This window comes from Elaeis guineensis, chromosome 6, assembly GCF_000442705.2.
Source record: "Elaeis guineensis isolate ETL-2024a chromosome 6, EG11, whole genome shotgun sequence".
Taxonomy (NCBI): domain Eukaryota; kingdom Viridiplantae; phylum Streptophyta; class Magnoliopsida; order Arecales; family Arecaceae; genus Elaeis; species Elaeis guineensis.
The window spans coordinates 20,538,710-20,546,737 of NC_025998.2; the positions used below are offsets into that span (position 1 = coordinate 20,538,710).

At 39.9% G+C, this 8,028-nt stretch overlaps 1 pseudogene; it reads left to right on the forward strand.

The window, feature by feature from the left end:
* The first annotated feature begins 872 nt into the window (after positions 1-872).
* LOC140858752 (uncharacterized) lies at positions 873-3,074 on the forward strand (annotated as a pseudogene).
* The last annotated feature ends 4,954 nt before the right edge of the window (positions 3,075-8,028 follow it).

Below are 8,028 nucleotides of genomic sequence, written 5' to 3' on the forward strand. Positions count from 1 at the left end.
GGCATATATGATTGTGAATAGTATTTATTTGTTCACCTGAATTTTTGGATCCAAATTTCATCATTTTAACGGATTTCGGGATCGTTTTATATTTGAGTATCCGTCTTTGGTTCAATTTCATAATTTTAATTTTTATTTAGTTTACAGTTGGACTATTATGTAGATGTTATCATATTATTTTGAATATTTTACTATTTACGGGACTATCTTTGCGAGGATTGAGACACTATAAATATATAGTTTTATTTTGTATTTATTTATACTTATTAATAAAATTTAGAATTATTTTATCAGTTGGAGTTTAAAGTTTTTTTTTTTGATATTTCAAAAAATTTCATCTTGTGTGAATCTTTATTTTTATTTGTTAATGCTGCATCATTTTTTTTTAATAAATATATTGGAATGACTATTTCATTGTAGAGAAAATATAAAGTATGCGCATAGCCATACAATATTCTCCCTTACACACATGACAGCTACATGGGACATATGTCATGAATATGCACGCAAATGAGAAGGCTCAGTATCAGTATCATGCTTCGGAAGATCAATTGAAAGAAGCCTGATAATGATAGTACGGTTTGCCTCTTCCACCACTCTAACCACTATATGTCTCATCTTTGGTCTCCTGCCAAGTATCATCATTGTAAATGTAATACTTTAACACATTTAATAAAAGTTGGTGGAAGAATCTTTCTTCCTCCATCTGTTACTCAAAAAACACAACGTGCAGGCCAAAAAAAATGAAAGATGCCATACAAAAGATATATATGTTTTTCTCTTTGGTCTCCCTTCTCTTTCATTTTATTAGTATATTTTTGGTTGATAAGCATTTTTTTTTATAATCTATATTGTTTATACTTATTTATTCCATGTACATGCTTCTTAAAATAAAGCAACAACTATTTAAATTGAAGATGAAATTAGGAGGGTATTTTAAGAATGTTAAGAATTCTATAAGAACAAAGTACTATTTCAGGAGATAAAAAAGCTAGTTAATTGATGTAGATTGCTATTGCTACAAGGACTTAGATGATGATATAGTGCATATCTTCAATTTGATCTATATGGTTAGATATTTATTACCTAAGTCTTAGATGATATTAGACATAAATCACAAATTGATGAGTTTATTTGAGGAGTACAAGAATTTAAAAGAATGCTTCTTATTTATCACAAAAGATGTCGATACTATACAACTTTCTCAATCAACATTAGGTAGCTAAGACCAAATTAAAAGACAGAATCAAACCGAGCCTCTAGCTGCCATAGGCATTGATACCCCAATTGGTGCTATTAAAAATAACGACTATATTGGGATAAATAATGAAACTATATCTCAAGAAGAGCAAGAAATAGACACTGAAATTTATGATTGTGAGAGTAGTCATCATGATATCTATAATATCGTAGAGTATGGGGGAGAGACATATGAGCTAGATAATGAAAATTTTAATATGATCGTAGGAACAAAATATACAAGTCGAGAATAGTTTAAGGTAGCAAGCACTAAGTCATTATGCTATACTAAATGAATTTGCTATAAAAGTTTTCAAAAGTGAGCTAAGTAGAATGACAATGACTTACAAAGATGAAATTTATAATTGGAGACTCCATTCGCCGCTATGTGATGGTCATACATTTTGGGTATTATAGTTGAAATATCAATCTTTTATTTTATAATATTTAAAAAAAAATATTGTATGTACTAATATATTGCTTTATTTACGTGTGTAGATCAAAAAATTGAATGAGCCTTATACATGCTTTTTTGTGAATAAGTATGGCAATAAGATGGTCACATAATTTTAGATACGTGATAGAATGATTGGCTAGCTAAGAAAAAAAGTTGACTTGTTATTTATTAAACTAAGAAGGAGATTATTGCAGTTCCATCATTTTGAATTTTCATATCATAGAGTTTGGCAAGGAAAAGAGCTTGCTATGCCCTTGATTCATGGTAATTAGATAGATTCTTTTAAGAGAATAGAGGATTTCAAGGAGGAGCTTTTGAGAAGAAATCTGGATAGTGTAGTAAAGCTGAAATTAGATGTGGTTGGTGACAAGCATTACTTCCATCACTTCTTTATCTGTTTATGAACTTGCAGTATGGGCTTCTTAGCTGGTTTTAGGCCTTTCATAGGCCTCGATGACTGCTACTTAAAGGAAAGTTTAGGGGTGCGATGATGGCTACTACAGCATTTGATGGAAATAATAGTTTATTTTCTATTACTTTAGGTATAACAGAATCTGAAAATAGTGATAGCTAGATTTGATTTTTGAAGGCACTTGAAGAATAAATTGGAACTCCAAAAGGTCTAGTACTTGCACCAAATCAATAAAAGAGACCAGAAGAAGCGGTATAATAGATATACCCCTAAGTAAAACATAGAAAATGCATGAGGCATCTATGCAAAAACTTCCAAACAAAGTTTTCAGGGCATTAGCTTAAAATCAAGGTATGGGGAGCTGCAAGGGCATGCAAACAAGTTGAGCATAATGATATCATGAACTAAATTAAGGAGGCTAGCTTTGAGATATTCAAGTATCTTAATGCTGAAAATATTGGTTTATTAAGTAGATCTCAATTTAGCATCACAACTAAGTATTCCTATATAACGAACAATCTTTCAGAGTGATTCAATGCATGAGTTTATGAGGCTAGATATAGACTGGTTCTTGATTTATTAGATGTTATAAGATAAAAAATTATGGTAAAGATGTAAGTAAGAAGGAGCATGGTTGCTAGCTAGAAGAAAATTTTAGTTCATGTGGTAATGAAATATATAAGAGATATTAGTCTTAAGTTGGGTGATTATAATATTTACAGAACAAGTGATTACAGAGCAGAAGCAATTGAAACTAATAAAAAATATGAAGTAATACTCAATGAACCAAGGTACTCTTGTCATTTGTGGGAGGTGTCAGGTGTTCCTTGTATACATGTTGCAATTTTCATTTATAGTATGAGAGGTGTAAAGTTAGAAATTTATGTCTCAAAGTACTTTACTATTGAAAAGTATGAGGTTGCCTATACATTTGAAATTGGACTATTATCTGACTCGGTCCAGTAGATAAAAATTGATATTGGGTACAGGATGCTACCCTTTAAGCTTAATTTGAGATCTCCAAAAAGGCCAAAAAAGAAGAGAATTAGAGGTACAGATGAGAATACATCGAAAAAGATACACAAATGCAAGTGCTATGGTGAGCTTGGACATTATGCAAAGACTTACGAAAATTCAGTAGTGGAGAAATCTCAATCTTTAGTATCCTCATCTTCTGCATCGAAAAAGTCTGGAAAGTAACACAGAGCACAACTCTAACTTAATGATATTTGTCATTTATCGCTTATCATTGAAATATTGTAGGCTTAAAGGAAATAGTTCGAGAGAAGAGTGTCAATTACAGGAGGTACATATGTAGTATTCATTGCACCAAAAGGGCAAAAATAAAGGACAACCTTGTAAGCAAGCTAAAAAAATAGAAGCTTCAGTTGGGCTACCCATAATCTTGATTGGTATGTCATTGGATACATATATATATATATATATATATATATATATATATATATATATATATCATAAGTTTTGCACCTTATTTGCTTTCTAGTTATTTGGGTTGTAGTTAAAATTATTACTGAACATAATTTATTTATTGATGTAGAGTTAATTCTTATGCTTCGTTTTTTCTTCTTTTACTAATTTCAGATTTAATCGCATATTTTGCTAGAGTAGTGGAGATTATGTTAATATGGATCTGATTTTTTTAATCAATTTATTTCATTCTATAATAATCAAGACAATATTTTTGCAAGGAGATAATATTTTTTTGCTGCACCTGAGAGTCGTTATCATTTAGTGTTAAAGTCAATGACCCCATTTGGATTGCCGTGAATTCTTTGATGTGATCCTATATTTTGGAATATGAAAAACTGGCTTATATTTAAACCTGGCAATTGTCAAATGACAAATACAAATTTTACTTATATTTATATTCCAGTTAATTACCTTGAAATATTACCGTATCAGTTTACAAAAGACAACATGACTTTTAGAGCATAGATCAAGTCCAACAGGTTCAAGATTTGGGACCACTGTTGCCAGATCTTGCCAAGCATGTAAAGGAGATGCACCATCATACATAATCTGAAGTTTTTGGACTTCATTTCTAGTAGAACTCATATCCTTTTTCAAGGACTTGCTTCTCTACCCAGATGTTGTTGGGGTAGAGGGGCCAACATGACATGGCATGCTAATTAATTATTTTCCAAAAGCCAACATCTTTTGAGTGACCGATCTATCTTTCAAGATTGTTGCAAGAGTATTCAAATATAATCCAATACCGGGCAATACACATGGTGAACGACCAATTTCAGGCTTGGGGCATCTATCATCCGAAGCCATTTTTTGTTGGATAGCAATGATGCTGAAGAATGGAGGTTTGACTTATTTTACAAATTCTTTTAGAAAAACCAACCGTATCAAAAACTAGACAGTGCTTTGCTGTGCTATATTATTGTTGGGAGTCAACCTACAGAAGAGAATTAGCAACAATCACTGCATGTTATTAAGCAAATAATTAATGAAGGTGAAATTGAATAACCAAGATCTAATCACATGGTTTTTCAAGTCAACTTATAAAAGGCTACGACGTTAATTAATAAATACAAAATTATAAAGGCTACCACATTAATTAATATGTTTGTTTGAATTTTTTTCATATTCTTTATATATATATATATCCTTCTAAATATATAAAATTATATAAATATTCTTACAAATTCGCTATTTGCATGTATATCCTTAACTATATTTTTTTTTGCATATCTACCCATTAAGAGTTTTTGGGTCGTTGTAATTTAAAGGATTAGATGTAGCCGATACATATACCAAAAAAAAAAAAGATAAAAAAGAGTAAACACACAAAATAAATATTTTAAAAAAATATATTATATATAAATATTAATTTTGAGAGGATATTCATGCAAAATTTAATATTCTGGAGGATATACATGCAAAAATCTTTTTTGTAATATCTAAAATGATAATTTTTAGCAAATTTTAGAGTTGTTTTCAGAAACCTTTTCTCCTCCAAATCCTCATTCATTCTATGGTGATGGAGCTAGTGTTTCTCCATCTCCGATTGTCCGGAAGCATAAAAAAGAGATTGTGGAGGATGAGATCATGGTGCGTGGAGGCATCGAGCGAGGAAAAGGGGCAGTGCGATGGATGGAAAAATGGGTTTACAGTCGATTTTTTTTTTTATTTTTAAAAAGGCAGGTGAGTGGAAGGAGGCAGTGTGATGGAATGAAAAGGAAGTCGATTCTCTTTCGACCAAATTAAAAAAAAAAAAAAAAGTAGGTGAGAGGAGGGGGACAGCAAAGGGAGGAAAGCGGAGAGATAGGTGGTGCGATGGATGGAGCCGACGTGGAGGGATGGTAGGCACCTAAAGGCCGCGGGCGAGGAGAGAGGTAGGGTGATGGATGGGACCGGCACATAGAGGTGGCCGGGCTAGTTCCTAGAGGTAGCAAGTGAGGGGAGGGAGGTGGAGCGATGAATGGAAAAACAAATTTCAAAGGAAGTCAATTCTCCTTAAAAAAAAAAGTGGGCAAGGGGGAGGAGGCAGAGAAGCTATTAGTGCAGGGAGGTGGCCAGTGTGAAAAGGTGGCTGGCAAGTGGATGCAGCAAGGGGAAGGAGTTAATCTTTTTTTAATTAATGAAAAAAAATTATTTACATAAATAATTTAATTTTTAATTTATTTATCAGATTGATGCAAAAATCATAAAATGCCATTTTGAATGACGTTTTATCACCGCTATGTCATCCCCAATTTTCCACGTAGACGACGCAAAAAAAAAAATAAAAAATAAAAAATATCAAATAATATGGTATTTTTAAAAATACCATTTGAAATGGCATTTGTTGGGTATAAAATGCCCACAGCCGAAACCCTCAGCGGAATCGACAACAGGACAGCGGAGGCCCGGACTCCTACGGGAGCCGGGCTCCGCCGCGACATCAACAACAGGACGCGGAATCGACAACAGGACAGCTCCGCCCGGACTCCTACGGGAGCTGGACTCCGCCGCCGACATCAACAACAAGACAGCTCCGCCCGGACTCCTACGGGAGCCGGGCTCCGCCGCCGACATCACTACAAGATAGCTCCGCCCGGACTCCTACGGGAGCCGGGCTCCGTCACCGACAACTCCAACGGTTACGAGCGGGACAGCTCCGCCCAAACTCCTACGGGAGCCGGGCTCCGCCGCCGACATCAACAACAGGACAGCTCCGCCGGACTCCTACGGGAGCCGGGCTCCGCCGCCGACATCAACTACCGCACAGCTCCACCCGGACTCCTACGGGAGCCGAGCTCCGCCGCCGACATCGACTACAGGACAGCTCCGCCCGGACTCCTACGGGAGCCGGGCTCCGTCACCGACAACTCCAACGGTTACGAGCAGGACAGCTCCGCCCGGACTCCTATGGGAGCCGGGCTCCGCCGCCGACATCGACAACAGGACAGCTCCGCCCGGACTCCTACGGGAGCCGGGCTCCGTCCTCAGCGTCGACCGCTGGTAAGTCTCGTCCGGACTCCTACGGGAGCCGGACTTCGCCTTTGACTTTAATTGCAGGGAGACTTCGCCCGTACTCTTATGGGAGCCGGGCTTCATCCTCGACGCCAACAACTGCAGCCGCAAGCAGACTCCGCCCGGACTCCTACGGGAGCCGGGCTCCGTCCTCAACAACGACTGCTGGTAAGCCCCGTCCGGACTCCTACGGGAGCCGGACTTCGCCTTTAACTTTAATTACAGGAAGACCACGCCCGGACTCCTACGGGGGCCGGACTCCGACCGCTGCCGAACTTCAGCCGATGGATCTGCACCCCCTGGCAGGCCACCATAACGGCCACGATCCTGCTCCACTTCCTGTGGCGGATTCCGCGCAGCTCCATCATTCCCTGACAGGCCGCAGTAACCATCGCAGCTCTGCTCCACTTCTTGTGGCGGATTCCGCACAGCTCCACTACCCCCTGGCAGGCCACAATAACGGCCACGAACCTGCTCCACCTCCTGCGACGGATACCGGGCGATTCTCCCATCCGCTGGCAAGTCACGACAACGGACGCTGCTCCACTCCTCGCAACTGATTCCACGTGACGAGCTGCGGTGATAGCCACGATTCCGCTCCACTACCCTTCGCAATAAATTTCTCCTGACTATGGGCGGCCCACGACCAGACGGTTACAGACGTCGCCATCAATCCGTTACCTCCTCCACCTATAAAAAGGGAGATCCAGATACGTTATTCTCGAAGCTCATTTCTTATCTCAAAACTCTGCTAAATTCTCCGTTCGAGCACTCCATTCTTGTTGAGGCAGAGAACTGACTTGAGCGTCGGAGGGTCTTGTCGGAGCAACCCCACCTCCGGTTTAGACTTCCTTTGCAGGTCCCGGTGGTGACCGCGGCTTCCCCGACTCCAGCTTCTCCGGCGCAAGCAGATTTTTGCACCAACAGGATTGGCGCTAGAGGAAGGGGCCTGTGTCATCGCAGCACCCTTGTTCTTAAAGGAGTGTTCAACGGAGCCGCCTCCGACCGTCTCTCCGTCACCCACTCCTAATCTTCCCCCGCGAGATCGACACTCGATGCCTCCGCGCAAGGCGTCCACCCGACGGTCCACGGCCTCCGCGGCCAGATCTCAGGCTCCGGCCTTTCCTCCTGTTTCTCAGCCTCCTCCTCCTCCCCCTCCGGCGGCGGCGGTCGGCGCGGAGCAATTTGACTTGCTGGCACAGCAGGTCAAAGACCTCGTCGAAGCTGTGCAAGCAATGCAGCAGCAGCAACCGCAGGCATCAGCGCACCCGGAAAGGGCATCGCCAGAATGCCAGAACCCGACGGCGGGGCGGGCCACCTGGGCCAGCCGCCCCATCTTTCCGGGAAAACAAATCCGAGGGTAGAGAGCCCTCAATCGGACCACGACTCCACCCCTGGAAGATCCCTGCCTCCGTTCTGCCAAAGGACCCTCGAG